This window comes from Lissotriton vulgaris, chromosome 4_1 (assembly GCF_964263255.1).
Source record: "Lissotriton vulgaris chromosome 4_1, aLisVul1.2, whole genome shotgun sequence".
Classification (NCBI taxonomy): Eukaryota; Metazoa; Chordata; class Amphibia; order Caudata; family Salamandridae; genus Lissotriton; species Lissotriton vulgaris.
In genome coordinates this window covers 322,735,866-322,759,169 of record NC_141691.1, presented here as the reverse complement: position 1 = coordinate 322,759,169, position 23,304 = coordinate 322,735,866, and the positions used below count along the sequence as shown (strand labels likewise).

The following is a 23,304-nucleotide window of genomic DNA, read 5'->3' as shown; positions in this document are numbered from 1 at the left end:
GGCTTTCAGTAGTATGCTGGTGGTGCCGAGGTGGCACTGCCATGCACATTAAGAGTTTCAGTATCGCCGGTGGTGTCATGGAGGTCTGTCCTCCATGAAAAGAAGGGGCAGTCCTGAAACAAAAGGGGCCCTACAGGATTCCCTGTTGTCCATTTGCATGGGAATGCATGCAGATAGTTAAAACGTGTGGCCCTACCCCCCCAGTGTGCATGCACCCCAGTTCCCGCACAGTCCATACCATGCAGGAACTTTTTTGGCAATTCACATTGCAGTGCCCATTTTCAGAGGCACCGCCAGACACAAGGAAACTCGTAATCAGTCATTGTGGTGGGCACCCGGGTTTGGCAGTGCTGGTGTGGTGGGCCGCTCCTGCACCGCCAGACCTGTATTCAGGCCTTAAATCATGAATGAATCATGGAGTCTAGAGGTGGAGTGTGGCTTACAGTGGATGGGTAGTGAGGGAGTCGGTAACTGCAGCCGAGACTGCCAACGAGCAAGCGCAAAATACACTAACTCCATTTTACCACAGATGTTAAAGGCACATTCGTTTTTTTTGTTTTTTAGCCTATGAGAAAAAAATGTTGAATGCATGCGAACTAGACAAGCTGTGGCCTGCTAGCAAACGTCACAGCTCTGCAAATAACTCAGAGCCAAGCAGGTCTGTTACTAGGCCCCATTATGTTTTCCTTCAAAACGTTATCACTTAAAAACATTTCTTATACAAACTATACATTTTGAAAGGTGATGGAGGCAAAACCATTATATATTATACCACGTCATTGATGGTTGAGTAAAACAGTTTGCCAGTACCATGGCCTCGTAGCACTGTATCTTTGGGGGGTGGGAGGGGGGGGGGGGTGCTCTACCATGTTTTTTCAATGTTTCCATTATAGACAAATAACAACATTGTCTTGTGAGGTTATGTTTATTTGTTTATTTAGTTATGGTTCATTTCCAGGTAGGTTTGCAATGCCTTTTTCGAGGAGCTGTGGTGCAAGATTTTGTTGCTGGATAAGCATGGTTGGAGAGCCTTATCAACTGCTTACACATATCTTTAAATGGTCATCCAGTGAAGAGAAAACACACAGGTCTCTTTACTTTTTTTCTGCATCGCTAAGAGACTAACATTCCTCAACACTAACGATTTCAGAATGTTGCTTTGCTTAATGACTTCTGTTGGGGTTTTAAGATCTACTGTGACTCCATTCACCGAACAGCCCTTTCAAATCAGCCTTTTATCACCGAATGACCCAAAAAAGTAGCATACATTTGAATAAGATGCAAACTAAATGTGAGCAATATGATGTGATGACATCCCCTAGTAAAAAATCCCCAATGAATCTAGGACCAAAGATTAACACCTTTGCTGCAGCGGCTATTCCGCCGCAGCGCTAAGGGCGGGGGGGGGCAGCGCGGCCCTCACACGCTGGTGTCGGAACCGCTCCGTCACCAGCCTCAGGTGAGCTGTGCTGATGACGGAGCGGTTCCGTCATGGCCCCGCCCGCTCAATGGAATCCGCGCCGCGCATGCGCGTCGGGCAGGCCATGACGGAACCGCTCCGTCATCGGCACAGCGCCACCGCGGCTGATGACGGAGCGGTTCCGTCATTAGCGTCGAAGAGGTTAATGGAGGTTCTTTCAGGAAATACATTTTCCACAATGTAAACTAAACATCTCATTAAAAAACAAGAACTGGCGAAGCCAATAGGTTTCGCCTATGCAAAATCTATTTGTCAATATGTTTTACATGTTGCAGAGCAGTGCAAGCTGCTGTGCAACATGGCTTAAAGAAAAAATTATTAAAAGCACTATGATGCTGCCAGCACTGACCCCCTCATTGCATATTTGATTTGATTTTCCTTTAGCCATGTTGCACAGCAGCCAGTGATGCAGTGCAACATGTAAAAAAACACCGCTCGGGCGTGCGTTAGGACACGAGGGAGGAGGGTGGGAAAACAATTGTGAGCGGGAGAGGGGGGGTGAGAAACAGGGGCTGAGTTAGAAATAAAAGGAAAGCGGAGGGGCTGAGGAGGTTTAGAAGCAAAAGAAAGTGGGAGTGTGCCAAATGAAAAGTGAATTGATATCGACATAGCATGGTTTGTGCTACAAAAAACGTTATATAGCCAAGAATTAAATTCATGAAAAGTATCTCTCAAGATGAAAAGTGGGTGCTAAATAATTTTAGGGCTTCATAAATCATCCCCAATCCAAACATTTGACACAGAAATGTTAAAAACTCCTACCATCCACAGACATCCTCTAGCACATCCCTGTCCCTTGGGGTTTAAACTCACTTGCTCCGTCATTGTAAAAATGTTTCCACACAGACGACTTTTTTCCTTGCAGAACTTCTGGGTCACAAACAGCCAATTGCAAGGCGGAACACATTTAGTCTAAGATTGGAGTATTGTCTGTACCTCAGCCACAGCTAGTCCATCGCTTAGAATTCCGAGGTGGTCATTGGCTGTAAAGTCAATGATTGGCTTCTATGGGGTGTAACTGTTGCCCGAGCTGTCGCTTACGGGAGTCAGAGTAGGCGTTTGACCATTTGGAGCGAGGGGTTCTCTCTGATGACTTCTGATTCTGTGTGGGATGTAAAAGGGTTTAGGAAGCAGGAGTGGTGCGGAGTGGTAATGGAGACAGCCAGTAGTGATGCAGTTTGGAATAGGGTTGTCTCCGGATAGTGCCATTGAGTAAAGTTCCGACCCTAGTCACAGGCTGTCCTGCCAAGTACCCTTTACTAGTTTCCTTGTATTCCCAAAGCATTGCGGTTGTCGCGCAAATGTGGGCTGAGCAAATAAAGCTGATGGATCACTCTGCTTCCTTAAGCGTTGCTTACGGGTTGTCGCACAAATTAAATCAAAGCGCTCCAATATGTTTGTGCCGAGTTTGTGCTAAAATTGGAATTGCAATTTAAAAACCACCTCTATCTCCTGACGGGCGAGGAACTGCTGCAACAGTGGGGGCCCCAGTGAAAATGGTCATGTGACACTTAACGCACCCGACAAGCACACTTGAAATGCGTGCAGCCATGGGAAGATTTTGTTAACAAGCACATAGCAAGCACTGTGCAGGTAAAACATAACAAAATGTTCCACAAAAGCAGATATACAGCCAGATGTAGGTCGCCCAATACAGGTCGATAACAGCCGAAATGACCGAATTTCAGCTGTTACCGACCGGTATTGGGCTTTTCAGATGTAGGTGGCATTTTTTGTAGGATTCTGTATTTTACCGAATTGGTAATTTAAGGATTCGGTAAAATACCAAATTCTTAACATACCGATTCTGTAAATTACCAAATCCAGGATGTAGTGAGCACTTAAGTTAGTGCATTCCTCAGTTAAGGATTCGTTATTTACCACCAACTAGAAGTTGGTGGTAAATAATGAAAACCTTTGAAAAAGCATTTTTTTTGCTTTTCCCGCAGTGCCATGTTGCAGACATACATGCCCTTAGGGCATGTATGTCTGCAACATGTGCACCCATACCCAATTGTGGGGTGCAACAGGGTGTCAAAGTGACACCCTGCCACCCTTTAATGTTTCCTCCTTTTACCGAATCGGTATTTACCGATTCGGTAATTGACATTCATTCCTATGGGCCCCCAGGTAATTACCGAAACTTACCGATTCTGTAATTTTTAGAGAAAAATTACCTACGTCCCATTTACCTGTTCTTAAATACCGAATCGGTATGATTCGGTATTTAAGAGTCGGTAAACTGGGATTACCTACATCTGGCCTGAAACCAGTACTTGGGCCATGGGATACTGATGAGAAATATATGAGGAATAACAGGAAATAGCATGCTACAGGCAATAGAAATGGAGAAAAAGTAAGAGGCAAGCACACAAACCAATGAAAAGGGCGGGATGTAAGCCCCTTTTAAGATTTATATTAAAAACAATAGATTCTACAAACACAGCGCAAGTGCTGTGCAGGTGAAACTTTAAAAAAGTGAAATTTCACACCATATTAAAGCGCTAACTTAGACTTAACAACAGATACATTGATTTGCATTTAATCTCTCCACCGTTTTTGAAAAGAGAAGGCAGAGTGTATTTTTGGCTCTTGCTCCATGTTCATGCCACATCCTGTTGACCTCTTTAAAGAAGTTAAAACCGTGCAGTGAGATTTCACTGCATACATTTGCAGGTTAAACACAAGAGTATTGTTTAAAAATATCTAGTTGCAAGTATATCCTGTCAAAAATATATTATGGTCAAAAATATTGAGGAACCCACTATAGACAGTAACAATATATTTTTTAAATGTTTATAATATTGTTTTCCAAAACACTGTTGCATATAATATTGATTACTTTATTACAGTTTTTAAGATCAATTTATTATATATTATTTATTACATTCATTTTAGGTGTTATTCTAAAAACAGTTTTTTTATAACGTTTGTAGGTTTTGTGTATTTTTTTATGCAGTTGGTATTTTTTTATTTAGTAGCAGTTTGCTGAGTTTATAGAGAAACAAGGTGGGAAGTTACATAGATCATAAACTATTGTTTATTTAATCATTTTTTAATACAATACTTTATTGATTTTCTTATTTTCAGACAACAAATGTTATGATGAAGAAACAGAAAAAGAAATAGGAAAAAGAAGCACTAAGCAGCAGAAATAGCATAAGGTAATGAAATACAGTTAATCATTGTTCAAAATGTTACCCTCCGCGACCCTACCACACAGGGGAAGACAACTGTACTACACATTAGTCCCCCTGCCTCCCTATCGCCCCTAGGTTGTGTTGTTCTGAATAGCTACATCCAGGATCTGGTGTGAGTCTACATGGCTCTGAAGGGTGGTACCCGTGAGTTGGAAACACCCAGCCAAAAATTTGTAGTGTTTTTACAGGCACCCTCTAGCCTCCAATGACATGTACCAGACTAGTACAGAATTGCTTTTCTCTAGTGATGGGAGTTCCTCAGTTTTCCAGGCTCTGGCTATGTCCATTTTTGCCACTATCAGCCACAGCAGCGCAGCCTTATATCTTTCTGTGTCTATCTCCTCCATGATATAGATTAGTGCCAATTTTGTGTCTTTGGGTAGAGTCCAGCCCAACACATGTCCCAGGTTCTATATCACTCCCTCCTAAAATGGTTTCAAGTTGGTGCATCCCCAAACTGTGTGGAAAAGTCTCCCTTTTCTGCAGCGTAAACAACAGGGAAAGGCGATGGCCCTCATTTTCCACAGTCTTGTGTGTGGTACACCCTAAAGAGGAATTTCCATTGAATAAGTCTAACCTGGAAGTCAATGGCCAATTCATGTGGTGAGTCTTCCTCAGAGATTATTCCCAAGTCACTCTTCCAGGCCTCTTGTAAATTAGCTAAATTGTCTAGTGAATGCATCACCAGTGATCGGTACACTTGGGAAATGTATGTGTTTGGACAGTGTATTCAGTAGGATCTTGGCCTCCAACGGCCTTACTATGTTATCTTGCGAAGCCCTGCCATATAAGGTGTAAGAAAGAGTCAGAGCTGTAAGTATGTACACAATTGCAGTATAGGTCAAATTGTGTTCAGAGGTTTAAAAAGGATTTCTTCGTATTGCCTACCATAATATACCCCAGCTTGAAAATGCCAATCATGCCCCATGATTAGAGTCCCTGTAGGTTGGAAACCTGCAGCAGCATGGTCCGGCATCAAAGTGGAATTTCCTTTGTTAGGCGTCCCTCTAGCCAAGGACTTTATGAGTGTCTCTCCATGTCACAGGGCTACAGACGTAGCGGGTGGCAGGCGATCGGGGAGCATTTTTTATCACGTTTTCTTGTTTAATAAATATTAATTTTTTAATTATATAAAGTATTTACTTTACTTATTCCCATTTTTATTATTTGAATGTTTTTTTATTTTTTAATGTGTAATTTACATTTTCTATGGCTTAGTTACTCATTTATAATTCAGAAGGAGTTGTTGTGTTGGGAAAGATGGAAAGGTGGAAAGTTATTATTTTTTGTTTGTGCAAATAATTTTTTTATGTTTACTAAATATTTAATTGGTATTTAATTATGTAAATTATATCACTGATTATTTATTATATTCATTATTTGTTGTATTTTTTTGCTTATTCTTTAATAATAAACTTTTAAAAATGAATTTTATCGGGCATAAACCTGCAACAATTGGAAAGCCTGGCCTGCACCAACCACACAGGCGCAGTTACATACATTTCCATCTGAGGGTTTATTGCCTTTTGGCATAATGTGCTAGATGTTTGGTAGCTTACTGCTCCGGGTTATTGTATGTATGTTTTTTTATAAACCGAATAACAAGAATTACTATTTTAAAGTTATTGATTTTCATTTGCATTTATTTCAAGCTATTTTTGGTTGGTGTTTTTTGGGTGGTAGGGAGAGAAGTGCATTTATCTTAGATCTATTTAATTCATTTTATATTTGTTAAATTATTTTGGTATTGCTTATTTTCTTTATTTTAAATTAATTCTATTTATTTATTTATAATGCATATATTTGTATTGGTAATTTATTTTAATATTTTTATGATGTTAGGTATCTAAATGAATTTTTAATCATTAGGAATTGAAATGGTATATCTAACCGTTTCTAATTCCATCACTTTTCCTCCTTTTGCTTACGCTGGAGTGGGAACATAAATCTAACCCCTCCAAAGTCCAAATAGGAAAGTGATTCCTTTGAAATGACTGCATGAAAACACATTTCAAAATACAGAGTCATGAATCAAAACAAACTTGAGCACCAGGAAACTATGAATAAGGGGAAGCATGACACAGCATCTAGATACTGTTGTTTTTCATCTTAGGGCACATGGCACAAATTTTCTTCAATAAAGACATTTTGCACATTTACTCCTCTATCTTGCATATTTACTCCTAATTTAGGTGCAACTTACTTCGGCTTTTCTGTGAGCAAGTCACACGTCTTGAGAGAAGGCACTAATCTGGGAAGCGACAGACCTGAATATTGCTATGCAAACCGTGTAACTGTAGATGACCATATTCAAAGTGACTGATAACTCTGCAGTTCATCTCTCTTTCACCATCCGGAAAGACTCTCTACTAAATCAACCTAAATCCAAATATAAATAGATCAAGAAAACTACAAATGTATCTCTTGAAACCATGAACCCAATGATAACTGCAACAATACCTATAGAGCATAAACAAGCAAATGCCTATGCCTTAGTAGTCTGCACTATAAGACGCCTTCTTAAGAACATGAAAGCTGGTAGTTGGCAATTAAAATTACCACTCACACACTAGTCTATTCTTGGTAATAAAATGTTGGGAAATTGAGTAGCTATGGAGCATATTAACTGTATGAACTATAATGGTCTATAAGGGTATAGTACCAAAATGGCTATCCCCAATACCGCTGACGGCACATAGTAGATGATGAATAGGGTGAACTGTGCCTTCTCATTTTTCTTCACCTCAACGTATTTTAAAATCTTTGCATACCTTTAAAAAAACTTCAGGCACAGTAGATGTCATCATTTGTAACTCAGACCATTATTATATTTGTATCAATGCTAATGTCCTTTTATGAATAGAAGGGTTTATAAATCATCATAAACAAATATGAATCGCCAAAGTCATTTGTTCCAAATATGTATGCATCATTCAAGTCAGTATTGTGGTCCTCACGTTTCCTCTGGAGGTTGCACTTCTTGATTACTTTTGGTAATACAGGGGTATTCATATCCAACAGTAGTCAAGTATGTTCTGGTGTTTCTGTTCAGTGATGCAAGTGCTCCATGTATCTTTGCTTCTTTTAATTTAGTGTTGAAACAATGTTTTCTTTATTTGTGTAAGGAAAATAAATAATATCTGTTCAATGCAGCTCATCCCCGCCATAAACATTACACAGTTTTACATCCCATATCAGCAGTATCTCCCAGCCCATAGTGCAATAAACAAAGACAATATTAGCACTGATTTGGAAATGTCAATCTGTGGTAGACACTGCAGCTGCATCAGAGAGGTGTGGTGCAGCGGCCAGAGAAGCTGGCTCCGAGGCGGTGGGCTCACGGTTCAATCCCCGGTGCCAGTGGCAGCTCAGTTCAGCATCATGTGACTCAGGGCAATGGCTCACTTAATCTCCCAGCACCTGGATCCACTTGGGGGTGATCAATTCACGCTCAACTCAAATTAAAAAGGGGGGGGGGAATAGGGAGGGAAGACAGAGGTGTAGAACCTGGGAAGGATGGTTGGGTAAACACATTGCACACTTCATCTAAATTGTGTAGTACAACCCTCGTGATAAGCTTGCAAGTCAGCTGTATGAAGATGGAATATCACGTGTACATGAGGTGGTCCTTGCATGCATTGGTTTGAGAATACTTGAGGGGTGACTAAAAGCTGCATGAGAACCAGGATCGTCCTACCGCCCGCTGCATGAGACTCTCAGTAGGATGTTTGATAAGAGGTGAATGATTCAATAGCATTCAGGTTTCCCTTGCATGGAGCCCTTTCGGGAAGCATTTGAATTCCAAGTGTGCGAGTACTTGTGTAGAGGGACCTGCCAAGGACAGCGTCAAGTTTGTTGGTGGTACTTCTTTAGGACTTAGCAATATGCAGAATAACTGGCCCCATATGCGTTCAAATAACTCCAACTTGCCCTTGATCTTATATACAACGCATTCGCAGTAGGCACTTTTCCCCTGTTTAGCAAGCCAGTTATATACTGTGGGAACAGAGGGCTGTCTCTGATGTTGCATTATAGATATTTTGGATTTTCACAGAGATGTTGCTAAACATCAATGGGTGTGGTACATTAAACCAACAATGTGACCGGTAACATGGATATGCTAAATGTACAGATGGAGGGATATTGAGGAGTCTTGTGGCAGAGAGTTTGGTCCAAATACCACTACAATGCATGCGTCTATAACCTTATAGTTAAATAATTCATTCGGATATTCAATAGATCAATGTTCCTTGGCTGCAAGTTCAACAAACTGAATTATTGAGGAGGCCTCCCTTGTGTGATCTCCAAGGAGACCAGTACCAGTTACATAGGATCTTAAATTGAAGAAACTCGAGTCTAGCTTCTCACAGATATGTTGTATGACAATAACAGTGCTGACCACTCTTTGGGTGTCTATCCATTGTTTATTGTTGTTGCCACAGAGCCTTGTCAGGTGCTCAATAGACGTAGGATACAACTCATTGATGTAGACACTGGGCGTCGGAGACTACTCACCTCTGATGACTGTATATATGAAGGTATTGAAGAATAAAGGATTTGGACTGTTCAACATCTCTAGCTGGTGCTTTGGACAATTTGTCAGTTGGTTATATAGCCATAGGTAGGTGTGGTGCAATAGAGATTGAATGAGTTTGTGTTTTTACTCCGAGAAAAGGGTATACACCCAGTCTTTCCATACTAAAGGTTTGTTACCAACCAGTAGCTCTGCATTCCACCATTTAAGGGTGAGCAGTGGAGGTGAGAGTTTGTTTCCAGAAACCTGTGCATCTCCTTCCATTCCATCAAATAACTCTAATCAGCAGGTTAGCTACAACAGTCACAGAGGGGACTGGTAAATAAAGTAGCAACATACCCTCTAAGCCCCCCAGTAAATGCCATTCCAAGTCTACCTTGGCAGAAAATAAGCCAGAAATGATAGGACCAGGCAGGTATTGGGACTCAATGTGAGGTCGTATGAGCCCATACTTTAGAGTATTTCAATCTAGGATTTTTTCGTTCTTAAAGAATTGTTGTCCGAATCAACATGTCTCAGTGTGTCCTTGTGTATCTTCAGGTGTAGCATTCTGAAGATGTAGTAGTATCAATGTGTTATGTTCAATGTAGTGTTCTGCATGCTTCCCCACATCAAAAGGCTGAGATTGGACCAGTGTTGAAAATCAGACTTTGTTTGGGCAAACAATGGAGTCGGATTGTCATTCAACAACCCATCCAGGCCCTGTAAATCCAAATGTGTTTCTTTCAGGGACCCATTTAAACGCAAACTCTTGTTGCTGATCGTTGTAGTAATGCAGGGCATAGGTAATGTTTTGTACTTTCCTCAATGTAGCTTATAGCCCCATATCTGCATAAACAAGTTTATTAGATATACCAGGGTGAATAGCAAATTACTCAGTAATGCAGACATTAGTGGTGTATCATAAGGCACATTATCTCTTCTGTAAGTCTAAGAGCAGTAGAAGTTGTGCCAGAAAGAAAAGGAGGAGACAGTGGACACTGTTGTACCCATCACTACATAGGCAGACTCCACGGTTAACACTTACTGCCATTGCAGTCTGAATATAAAATATTGTCCAGCGCTAGACCGTTTTCTGATTTCTGAAACAATTCCTCCACTCACTGCAGTCAAAGTCCTCCTTTACATTGAGAGGTTGCCCTAATCTTCGACTTTAGGTCCATCATCTGTCAAAGGAGGTGCAATAAGGTCTCTGATGGTTTCTTGATTATCAACAAGTTTAAAAGTCTACCTAAGAGGAGTGTACCAGGGAAGGACTCATCCTAAGCAGTCTTTTAGGCAAACTTTTAGCCAATCTATTCACATCCACATCAGGTAAATGAGGCACTAGTTGAACACTCCAGAAGGTCCCTACCTTAATTTGAAATGAGAAATAGGATGGCTTTATTAAAGAGTGGTCTCATAGTTTCTGTTACTTTTGCCTCCTTGGAGGAAGGAAAAAGTAATGGAGCCAGGAGTGTTTTCCTCATGTTATAAAATTCTCCAGGGAAGCAAATTCTCCAAGGAAGCCATCCTCCCCAGGGATTTATAGATGGGCAGGTCTGAGATGGTTGCCTCTCTTTCTTCCTCCTCCTCTATTTCCTTCTAATAGCGTCCTACCATCATCAGTGACTATGGGTAGTAATAGGTGACAAGCAAAGTCTTCCTGAGCACTTGAGGTGCCCAGCTAGTCAAATTCATAATATTAGGCAAAGGCCTCTGCTATGTCTACTGGGTTTGTGAGCACCCACCCTTTCAATCACGAACAGCTGCCATAGTCTCCCATTGTCTTAACTGTGCTCCTCTCACTCTAGCTTGATTAAAGCCCACTCTGCTGCCAATGTAAAGAACGAGTTAAAGGATGTTTGTGTGATTTCGGGTTTGGAGGAGCTTATGTTATATTGTTATGTAAGAATCATTATCTAATACTCCATGCCATTTCACTTCAAATTCAACATGGCAGCGTCACACATGATTTGACACCACACAGTAACCTTGCTGCAGCCCTTGGAATCTGTGCATAGCCAACGATTTCTTACACAAGGCTATACGGTCCCATGATGTGTGATCTAAGAGTGTTTATTTCATCAGGTGTTGTATATTTATTAGCTTTCATATGCCATGAGATTGGGAATAGTGTGAACAAGCTACATCGCCAGCGCCTCAAGACCCTCACCGCAGGGACGACTCTTCCATGTGAGCAGAGGAGCATCGCCCCATTAAAAAATCGACCCAAAGATGAAATATAAAATGGTAATTAATTACGACTTTATTGTTCATCCCCCTGTCCCGAGCCTAGCATCAGGACGGGGGCGGGTTCCTGCTGAGTGGCACAAGTATGTCACTCAGCAGGGAGGAGGATGGGTTGGTATGGCACTGTTTAAAGTGTGCATGTCTTTCTGGCCAGACGTCTTGCGCCAGCCAGCTGCACATGCACACTTCAAACATCTCTAACCCAGCTGTTTTAAGAAAGCTATGTTGAGAAAACCAAAACCTCCAGAGCGCTGTGGGGCGCTTTGTGAGGCAGCTCCCACCAATCCTAGGGCTGCTCTCATTCTAGTGAGAGCAACCCTAGCATTGGCCGAGGGAGTTGCTGCTTCCTGTTCCTGTGTGGAAAGAAGAGCTCAGGAGCGCGGACGTCGCCAAGTTCAGGTAAATTGTAATTTTTTTAAAATATATTATTTTAAGCGTGCGAGCACCTGTTCCCCCTCCCGGTAAATGCCAGTCGCTGCTGCCTCACAGATGATTTGCTGCGCTTTCCAAATCCTGATCGATTCACTGACATAAGAGAATGGTTTCTGATCCCACTTGCTAATATTGCACAGTCTGACACATCTTGGAGCAGGGAGACCTGGATTAGGAATTAGTCAATTTGGAGGGATGTGCTATGGGCACAGGAAAGGAAAGTATAGTTCCTGTCAGTCAGACAGAAAAGGCACCACAGGTCAAGTAGCCTGTAATCTTTGATCAGGTCATGTAATACAAGTTTTTCAATTTCTGTTGCTCCTATAAGGCGGGCAATTATCTATGAGGGGCTCCATGGCTATGCTTCAGAACCCATCCACTAGTTTGGAAGCACTAAAATCCATACATAACCTATAGAATTTTGAGAAGAAGGGTTGCCTATGGACAATAGGTGCATAAACAGCTCCTACGACAATCTTCTTGTCCAGAGTACGAAGCTTCACAAAAACATATTGTTGCTTGGGACCCAGCCATTTACGAATTTTATTGGGTAGTGGCTTCTTGATCAATCCAGCAACTCTGCATTTTGGAGCATACTGCGAAGGTTACCTTGAGCGTGCACAGTACGGCTGCTACTGATCACAGATCTCGCCCAGTCCCTTTCTAGTTTTGAGGATTCAACCACAGGGAGACGTGTCTCTCTTGAGATAGCGTGATGTCAGATGTTTTAGTTTTAAGGTAGAGTAATATTTTCCCATAATAGGTCAGTCCATTCACATTCATGGAGGTGATTCTCAATGGCCTGTCTGTGACATTAGTAGCGGTCATGTTAAAAGACCGGTCTTCCTCCATTATGTGATATCAGGTGAGATTTCTGACACCAAAGAGAAAGCAGAGGGTGAGGCGAATGTCGAGGAAATCCACCTCCCCTATTTGCATCTTGGGCATATGTCTTATGCAACGTGTATGGTACAACAAACATTCATCAGTATGGCTATGGTGGAAGAATTTTATTCTCTCAAATTATATATTTTTGTTACTGCTATAGCACTGATCTTGATATTGTATAATAAATGTTTTTTAAATGATTTTAAAAAAAGTATTTTAAATTTCACATTTGTTTTTATTTTTTTCTAGGTTTAAAAGGGAGGGACATATTGTAATACGATCTTCTGAATGGGTCATGGTGTGTACTAAGATTGTAGTGTAACCTGATATATAGAATGGTGATATCGGATACCTTATCTTTGAATGCTGCTTTAGATGGAATAAGGTACATTTGACGAGAGTCACCCAGCTAAGGGCTACTTTAATTTTGCTGAAGGAAAATTTGACTTTTTTGCATATTCCCTGTAGATTTTATTGCGCATATGGATTTAGATGGCTGGCATATTCTGACTCTGGATATAGGGACACTCTCACACTACACGTGCTTCACCCATGAAACATGGTGTTTAATTGGTAGACACCACTTAAATTGTTTGACTTTTAGCTAAGGCCACAAAGTTCAGCTAGGGCTGATTACGAGTCGGGTGGAGCAGAATTATCCTCTGGAATTCCACTCCACCAGTTTTACTGGCTGTGGTAGAACCAGAACCTTTTTTATTATTCCGGCTGCTAATTCGGGCCTTAAAAATGGCCAGAAGCTTTGGCTGAAGCAGCAGCCATGCTACAGTTCCCATTGCAGGGGATTTAACCTATAATTCCAAGGTACTGGTGCAGGTTTAATGCACCATAACAGTAAAAAGGGGTGGCAATGTCACCATGCCCCGAGTACTGTGCAACTCTAAACAGCCCCAATGTCTGCAAATGGCATAAGTGTCAAATGCCAAAACACATATTTACAAAAGAGGGTCCTAGGGAGATAATATTTAACAACCCAGTAGTCTCCGATCCCCAACTAGCACTGAAACAGTGGACTGCACTAATTTGTTTAACTATGTTTATTCCCAGACGACGATGCTCCTCCAGTGTGGTGGGCTGATGGGATTCTTCTCAACACAGTGAGGCTGAATTTGTATTGCTTTGTGTCCTACGATTTTCTATCCAATCTCTCGTGTCTCGATGTTTGTTGACCGGTAGTCCCCTCTTTTGTTGTTTCATAAGTGTCAAATGCCCCATGTGGGATTCAGTGTGGCTTTACACCACCTACATGTGGGATTTTACAAACATCATCACATACTTGCAAGCAGCTTTGTAACACTGCAGGGTCAACATGTCTGTCTGTAATCTTGACATGTAAGAGGCCTGCGAGTTTCAGCAATAAACACACCCAAAAAAAGCTTTCAATTGACACATTGGCCAGACATTTCTAAATTGTGTATTTCGGTCAAAGAATCACAAAGCAACTGCATCTTTGCAACACAGTACTACAGAGCGCCATTCTAATTCATTGGCAGACTTAGATCTGCCATAGCCATGCCTCAAATATCATTTCTAAAAAGGCTGTTAATCTTTCCCTTGTGGACTGGGAGTTATCTGGCCAGTTTATGCAGCCAAGACCCCACTTTCAGTGACTATAGTTGGCCTTCCCTTAATGCCATAGATTTGGACATAAAGAGAGAGAGCTTTGCAGACAAAATAAGGATCCCATTGAGATAGAAAGGGGGCGAGGGTAGAGGACTAAAGGTTTCTGGGATCGATCTGGCTATAAAGCAAGGGAATTGCTGAAAACCGGGGAGGGAGGATAGCTCAGTGTCTCAAATCAACCACTGCTATGTTCTACTATAAGATAAGCTGAACCGCCCGAAAGAAAGAACACTGCTGGGACCTTGGGAAGGAAGAAGACAACTTGCAAGGAATGTTTAGAAGAAAGGAGACGGAACAACCTCACTGTTGACGCTGCTCAGGCTGGCTAGTGGTTGGCTTGTGCTCCTACCCCTATCTCTTAATTTGCACTGGACTCTCTTCCCAGAAATGATCCTGCCAATTCCCAATTCCAGGTCCAGTAAGGAGTATACTTGCTGTGTTGCTTTGGGGTGGTCAGGCTGTGCCGATACATGACTGTGTGGACTGCTCGGAGCACCCTTCATGTGTCTTTCCCATTTAAAAGGTTTTTGAGCCAAGGTGACCTTGAGGAGTAGATACTAAGCTTTGCTGTGGCCTGAAGGGTGAGAGCTAGTAGACTGACTGCAGCTGAGACTCTGATGGACTTTCCCTCTAGTTAATCATTTGTGTGGGATAGCCACCACAAAATGTAAAGGAATCTGGGGCACTGGAGACACCTCCTTTCTGAAAGCAGTAGGGGGCACTGCAGGGGGCCGCTCCAGTCTCACAAGTTCTGACAATCTGTATAACTGAGGAAGCCTGCAACGTCATTTCACAGGAGGAAATGCGCATCAGCCAAAAAGATAACTCGGTCCCCACTCTCCCAGCCTGTTAGAGTGCTAAAAGGTTACTGTTTTCTGTTTTTCTTTTTTGCTGCAAGACTAGCGCATCAGTGATCACTTTTTTATACTGCTCTACTACTTACATTGGGTTTTTGCCCAAATTTATTTCAATGGCTATATTTAGCCATTTTTTTTTTTGGAAAAACTTTATTGTGCAAAAAATTTCATTACAAGTATGGGCCTACAACCACAAGCGCCGGCCGCTAGAACACGTGAAACAATTGTATAAACTCACAAATCAGCGACCGCTCTCTAATGGTCCAGCATAGTACAGGATACCTTTTCGGCAACACAGGATGTAGGCAGGATATAGATATTTTTAAATTTTTAGAAACAGAACAGAAAGGAAAACAAAGGAACCAAAACTCAAGGCGAAGGGCATTCTAGACAATGTCGAGCTTCGATGGGGGGGACCTACAGTACCGAATGACGAATCAGGAGGGCATGAAAGATGATCAGGGGGGAGGCAGTGGGGAAGTCGGACAATAGGAAAAAGGAGTAAATCGTTTCAGGAACCTCAGGATCAGGGGGAAAGTGGAATGTCCGGAGCGTCTTCGAAGGGGGGTGTGCAGATGTTCCCTCGGTAGGCGTTCCATTGACCACAAATTTTACTCCACGCCCTAGGCTTGCCCCTAGCCAAATATACCGTCTTCTCTCTAAACATGCACCAGTCCATATTCTCCTTCCATACCGACACGGTGGGGGGCCGTGGGGAACCCCACAACTGCGCAATATATCTTTTTGCGATCATGTTCCCCAGTGACGCCCACCGGGCCTGAGCAACGTTGTAATCATTCGGCTCCCACACATTCAACAAACATCTACGAGCCTCAGGCAGCAGAGCGACCCCGGTGACACATTCCATGACCGCATGCACCCGCTGCCAATACGCCTCCACCTCCCGACACTCCCAGAGGATGTGGAGAAAGGTGGCGCTCATTCCACATCCGGGCTTACACAACCCATCCAAGGAAAAACCCATTGCAACCAAACGAGGACCCGTAACATACACACGGTGAAGAATTTTAAGCTGGACGAGACGGAGACGGGCAGGAATGGCGACCTCTTTAGGGGAGGATAAGGCGGACTGCCAGTCCTCGTCATCCAACTCCAACCCGTCTCCGGTCCAGACCTCTCTGAGACGCACAAGGAGATCTGCCCGATTGTTAATTAGTTTCTTATAGATCAAGGAGATCGTACTATCGGGCAGATGACCATCAAGTATACGGTCCTCGAGTGGGGAAGATTGAGGTACCATAACACCAGCTGTGAAGACACAGCAAAGCGTGGCGAACCTGCACATACCTGAAGAACTCCCGATCCCCCAATTCGTACTCACTTTGAAGCATCGCGAAGGTCTTCACCGCGCCTTTCACCTAGAGATCACCCACTCTGATAATACCAATCATATCCCAGTTCTCAAAACCCTTCGTTGTCCAGAGGCATCCCAATTGTTCAGGAGCATACAAAGGGGTCGCTCGCGTCAATCGATCCTTCCATCCCATGGCCGCATTGGCATTTTTCCACACATGCACCGCAATCTTAGTGGGTCCCGTTAGGTTCCTCCCCGCCATCCGAGAGTAGAGCGCTCTATTGAAGTTACCACCGGGCAACTGATATTTGCCCATCTCGAAAGCAGGAGTCGGACCGGGTGCATACGTGGCATGGTTGATTGCGGACAACTGGGAGGCCCAGTAATACCTCCTGATGTCCGGGAGCGCGATGCCCCCGTCATACCAGGGGTGAGTTAGTTTTGCAAGAGCGATGAGTGCACGACCGTCCCTAACGAGACTCCTCTGCAAACCTTCCACTTCCCGAAAGTAGGCCGCCGGAATAACGTCAAAAGAATTTTAAAGTGCGTAGAGAAATCGAGGCAGAGACATCATTTTAAAAAGTGCCGCTCGACCGAGTGGCGACAACGGCAATCTACGCCACCGAGCCACGTCCAACTTTAATCGTCGGAGAGGAGGAAGGAGATTATGCTCGTAGCGGGCAACTGGGTCTGACAATATAAAGACTCCCAAGTACTTGAAGTCTGCTTGCGAGATTTGAATGGGAAACCTACTCGGTAAGGGGGGAAGGTCGCCCGAGATGACATACACACACGATTTGGACCAATTAATAATCAAGCCGGAGTTCTTACCGAAAGAAGTGAGAACGTCGAACAGGACGTTAAGGGATTTACGAGGGGAGGTGAGGTACAGGAGGATATCGTCAGCGTACAACGAGACACGATCTTCAAAATCGAGGGTCCACTGAATGCCCTTTATCGACGGCTCCCATCGGAGCCAGGCTGCAAACGGTTCTAGAGCAAGAGCAAAGAGCAAGGGAGACAGCGGGCATCCCTGCCTAGTACCCCTCCCGAGAGCAAAGGACTAGGACACTCTGCCATTAACGACGACCTGAGCAAACGGATCCGAATATAAAAGTCTAACCCAACTGATAAATTCCGCGCCAAAACCAAACTTCGCCAGTGTGGCCCAAAAATATGGCCATTCAATCGTGTCAAAGGCCATCGTGGCGTCCAAGGAAGCCAAGATGGCCGGCTCCGGAAGAGACTCCGCCCTAGCGAGTGTAGGCGCAGCAAATTAAGAGCAGTGTTCCGGTGCGGAATGAAACCGGATTGATCCGGGTGAATCAGGTCACAAATTACAGTGAGTAAACGATTAGCGAGAACCTTGGCAAGAATCTTCGGCTCGGCATTCAATAGGGAAATAGGCCTATACGACGCACAGCGATCACAAGGCTTGCCCTCCTTAGGAATTACAACTATGGTAGCCAGACGCTGGTCACAAGGGAGGGTCCCAAGCTCACGTGACTCCCTAAACATTGCGCGAAGATAAGGCGCGACTTTGTCCGGGCGCAGTTTGTACAGTTCGATTGGCAGGCCGTTAGGGCCCATAGCCTTGCCAGAACGGGGAGAACGGATTGCGGTAGCAATCTCATCGACCGACAACGGGGCCTCCATGCGCTCTCGATCCTCCTCAGACAGACAGGGCAGTGCAATGTCCCTCAGCAGCAAACGAGAGTCATCTTCGTCTCTGTCGGACACCAGGGAGTAGACCACATGAAAATAATCGGCAAAACACTCCACAATCTCACCAGGGTCAGTCACGCACACACCATCCGAAGTCTGAATCACAGGGACCACACGATTCGCTCTTTCCTTTTTGTCAAGCCAGGCGATCAATTTACCCGCCTTATCCCCAACATCATACAATCTACCCTGCGGTTCCCTGTACATTGTCTTGGCCGCATCTGTAACAAGGGATTTATAATCAAACTGCTTCAAACTAAGGGCGTGGAGTCTCTCCCGGGTGACGCCTAAGTCTAGATCAGCCTCCAACTCCAGTATTTCGGCCTCCAGACTCACAACCTCCTCATTTCTAGCCTTCTTGGTCTCAACTATTAAAGATAGGGCCTGTCCACGAATGACAGTTTTGAAGGCTTCCCACAGAGACACAGAGGACAAAACGGACCCCTCATTTTCCAGGAAGTAGTGATCTAGGGGCTTTATCAGGCTGCTACGGGTCTTAAGGTTGCACAAGTACCATGGATTGATAGGGGTGATCCGCCCCGCAGCGTGAATCCCCGCATCAAAACTAAGCCACAAAGGAGAATGATCTGAAATGCCTCGGGCCAAGTGTCTGATCTCCCTAACGTAGGAAGACTGGACAGCAGGCATAAGGATGTAATCAAGCCTGGATAGACTCCCATGAGCCCCGGAGTGAAAGGTGTATTGACATTGCGTCAGATGCATTAACCTCCAGCAGTCCACCAGACCAAAGGTGTCTATGAACCCACAGAGCCAAGATTAGGAAGTGGGAAGATCCCTGGGAGGGTGGCAATCCAAACCGACTGAAAGCACAGAATTAAAATCCCCACCCATGAGGAGAAGACTGTCAGGGAGCTCCAGCATCATCCGGCCAACATCCGAGAAAGTAGAGGTCTGGAGACCCGGGGGAACGTATACAGTAACCAATGAAAGAGTCTTACCCTCCCACCTACCAGTGAGGGCGGCGTAGCGCCCTCTGTCATCAAGGATAACATTATCAATCTCTATAGGGAGAGAAGACCGGATCAAAATACCAACCCCTCTGGAGCCAGTGGTGAACCCCGAGTGCGCAAACAATCGGTAACCCCACCTACTCATAGCATGACACATATTTCCCACCAAATGCGTCTCCCGCCAGAGTACCACATGAGGAGACAAACGACGCAAATATTGCAGCACAACACCCCATTTTATACGACCCCCCAATCCATTGACGTTCCATGATACCAACCTCAACCCACTACCCCCCATCCCCGCAAGTGATGCATAAGTCACCCCACAAAGAGCAGGACACCTAAAGCAAAGAAAAAACCCATATGCCGCCTTGAGAGAGAAAAGCATACACACAAACACTCCATCCCACCCCCCAACCAACACCCGTTACAACTCCCCCCTCCCTGCACCCCTGCAGTGGACTAAGAAGCCACCCCAACATGCAGTGTGCCTGTCGCCCTAACAACCCCATTCTACAAAAAGACCCCGGAGGAGGAAAGAGGCCCATCACCACCCGCCACCCAGATGCGGACAACAATGAAACATACTATAAAAAGAAATAGAACCCAGCTGAGAAATGTCCAATGTTCGGAGGTCAAGGACCGAAAAGACACTTCTGTGTAGGCTCACCACCCTCGGCACCGCCAGGGTGCTCCGTCCGATCGCCTCGGCCAGGCAGGGAAGCCAACCAGTCACTCACATTGTCTGGTCGATCGAAAAAGAAGGTCCGCTCCTCATACTCCACTCGAAGCCTAGTAGGGAAAAGCATCGCGTACTTCAGTCCCAGGTCCCGAAGACGTCGTTTAACCCCCTGAAAACCCATCCTTTGCCTCTGGCCAAGTTGAGTGAAGTCTGGGAAAAAATTGACAGAGGAGTTCTCAAATTTTACCGGGCCGTGCACTCTCGATGCCTGCAGGATCGCATCCCGGTCTCTGAAGTGGAAAGGTTTTGCGCCCGGCTTGGGCTTACCACCCGGCACACGATGTGCACGCTCCACTGCGAAAAACTTGCTGAGTCCAGAGGGGGAAAGATGGTTTAGGATGAGATCCTCGACCAGGAGATCCACCGAGTGAGTCTCGGGATTTTCTGGAACACCTATGACGCGAATGTTGTTGCATCGCGCCCTGTTCTTAAACTCCTCCAGCCGGTGGGACATCAAGTCATTGGCCGATTTCAGATTGCCAAGTTCTGTTTGGAGTTCTGACACATCAGCCGTGAGGCTGGAAGTCTTCAGGTCCAATTACTTCACTTTCTCATTGGTCTTGGACAGGTCGGCCCTGATCAAGGTGACATGAATGGCGACCGTGTCGATTTTACGAGCCAGAGCCTCATATTGCTGGCCGATGGTCTCCTTCATGTTGGAGATGGCGCCCATAATGTCCTGCAGGGACAGATCAACAGGAGCGGACGGGTCCTCTTTGGCGTCCTCTGGGGTACGACTGGAGAGTCCGGGGGATCCTTTGGACTGAGTGTATCGGACCATAACGTTTGTCTGGACCGGTCCCGCACGAAGAGGTGTCTTTGTCTTCCGCTTCTCAGCATAGCTCCTGCCAGCCATGTTGGAAGATGCGCCCCGGAGGGGCCGGTGAGACCTGGTGAAAATGGCCGCCGGCAGGCCGGGCACCAACAGACCACAAAAGCTGGCTCGTACGGCCAAGACAAAGTCACAAAGTGATCCAAAAGGCTGTTATGTTAAAGCAGTGCTTGCATTAAATGGTCGTGATAGGGCTACAAAGGAGACCCCACTTCCGTTGTTGTTCAACTTCGTCCCGGATCCACAAGTCGCCCAGTCCCCGGCTCGCCTAAAGGTGTGCCCAAAAAGTTCAGATCGATGTAGTTTCGGTTGCCCAAGTCCGATTTAAATTCTGAAAAGAGTTATCGACTCACTCGAGGTTCATCTCAAAGAATCCGTCCAAGAATTCAGGATATCATCAGAATAGATTGCAAAGGGTGGCGAGGGTCCGGGGAGCCCTGTGCTCACGCAACCATCTTGGATGCGCGCTAAGCTCCTCCTCTATTTAGCCGTTTTATTTTAATTTCATGAACAAGTATTTTTGCTTTGGTGTTGTTTTAATAATTAATGTGTCCTATTTATAATTGGTATGGCAATTGGATGTGACTGACTTTACCTGCATTTTCTCTAAGAGACGTTGCTGATATAGCTCAAAGCGTAAGCTCATAATTCCTTACAGAATCACACTTTCATTTTTTAAGCACTGAACTGTTTAAATTTATCAAAGTTTTCTGACTATTGCCATCGAGAACGACCCTGCTTTCCTCCCGGTTAACAATCTTTCCTTCAGTAACCTGTTTATCGTTGAGTTAAAGTAGTTGATTTGTACTTTTTGTAAGTTTAAATTAATTATATTGCACCATCTAAAACCAACACATTTCATGGCACTGTTTTTGTGGTTTTAAAGTAATTTCCAGCAACTACCAAGGCAAACCTGTGATGATTAAAACCATCTCGAACATATATTACTTTGCAAAATATGGTATCCAACTGTTGTGTACAAAAAACTTTGAGTGTAACGTTTATCAAATCAACACCTTAAAAACATGGACTTAAGTTAGCGTAAGCAAGAGATACTCCCGCCTTATCCTTTGACACCGTCTTTGCTATGCCTGGACCCAGAGGGTCATAGAGAAAGCATGAGAGTGTTCGTTGAGACCTCAAGACTTTCTGCAGTCCTCCTTCTGCCATTTCCAGAGTTCCTCAACAGCAAATAGGAGACTTATTTGGGGAAACAGTGTTGGGGTGAAGTGTCAACCATGTGTTTTCAGTGGCAGTGAAAGGGTTGATGATATCACTTCCACTAGCCCTGGCGGTTTTATGAGTCGACGTCCAAGATTAAGCGACTCAATGGATTCATAGAGGTGGGACTGTAATGTGATAGCAAAGACTGCTGGAAACTACATATGCCTTTACAACAGGCAGGTAAATTCTGCCCACCAGTTCATACTGCTTGTCAATGGTTACGTCTCTATGTAACAGAAACTAGAAACAGAACCAGCAAACTCAAGTAAGCTTAGGGAAATATTAAAATGTATAACTGCACTACACAAAAGTAAATATTTGCAATGAATAAAATAAAATATTTGGTTATAAGGTTCATTAAGTCTTATCCCTGCAGTCAATCCTAATAGGCATTGTGTGACGTTCTCAGTGTCCAACTCACTTACGAATGAATGAAAATAATTTACATAGCGAGCGGCTACTCCAGGAGTGTCCCGGTTCTCAGCATCAATGGCACACACAGAAGAGCAGACTTCAGCCAGTAAACCCGTACCCAAAAGGCTGAAGAGGTATGTTTTCAATGCTTTTTTAAAACTTGCTTCCTCTTTCATTAATTTCAGCTGCTCGGCAATTGATTCCACATACTTGTAGTCAGCACGGTAAAGGAGGAGCCTCCTCTCCGCTTCTTTTTAAAGCGGGGTACTGTTAACAGCCCAGCCTGACTAGAGCGCAACACTCTCCTTGGACTGTAAGCATTGACCCTCTCATTCATCCCTTTTCATCCAACAATATAATTTTCTTACTTTGTTCCTTCCTTCCTTTTCTCTTCTTCTTCTCTTCTACCCTTTCTCTTTCTAAATTCCCTGCTCCCACTTTTGTTCTTTTGATTCTTTCCTGAGAGAGAGTCTTCCATAAAGTATAAACAGTTATAGAAAAAGGGAGCAAACAAAGATAGAAAGTGTACGTATTAGCAATAAATAGAATACAGATAAAGTACAGATTCTAACAACATCTTTATTTTGTATCTTAAAACATTATGTAAAATAATTGCTATCAGACGTATATGGCATATAAATACAAAGATTATTTGTTATTCCCACATTGACTTAATCGAGAATCAAAACCTGGAGACTCATAAATGTAATCTTAATACCATAATTTACCCTTTGCTGTCACTAGTTAATGAATCAGGAAAACTGGGCACAAAGGATGGGCCAAAGCGTTAAAGGCTAGCATAAGGACTTCCTGGAAA

At 44.0% G+C, this 23,304-nt stretch overlaps 1 protein-coding gene across 1 annotated transcript in view; it reads right to left on the bottom strand.

Moving 5' to 3' along the window:
• The window catches only part of MOSPD1 (motile sperm domain containing 1), a 146,816-nt gene that overhangs the window by 10,347 nt on the left and 113,165 nt on the right, over positions 1-23,304 (bottom strand). The window lies entirely within an intron of this gene.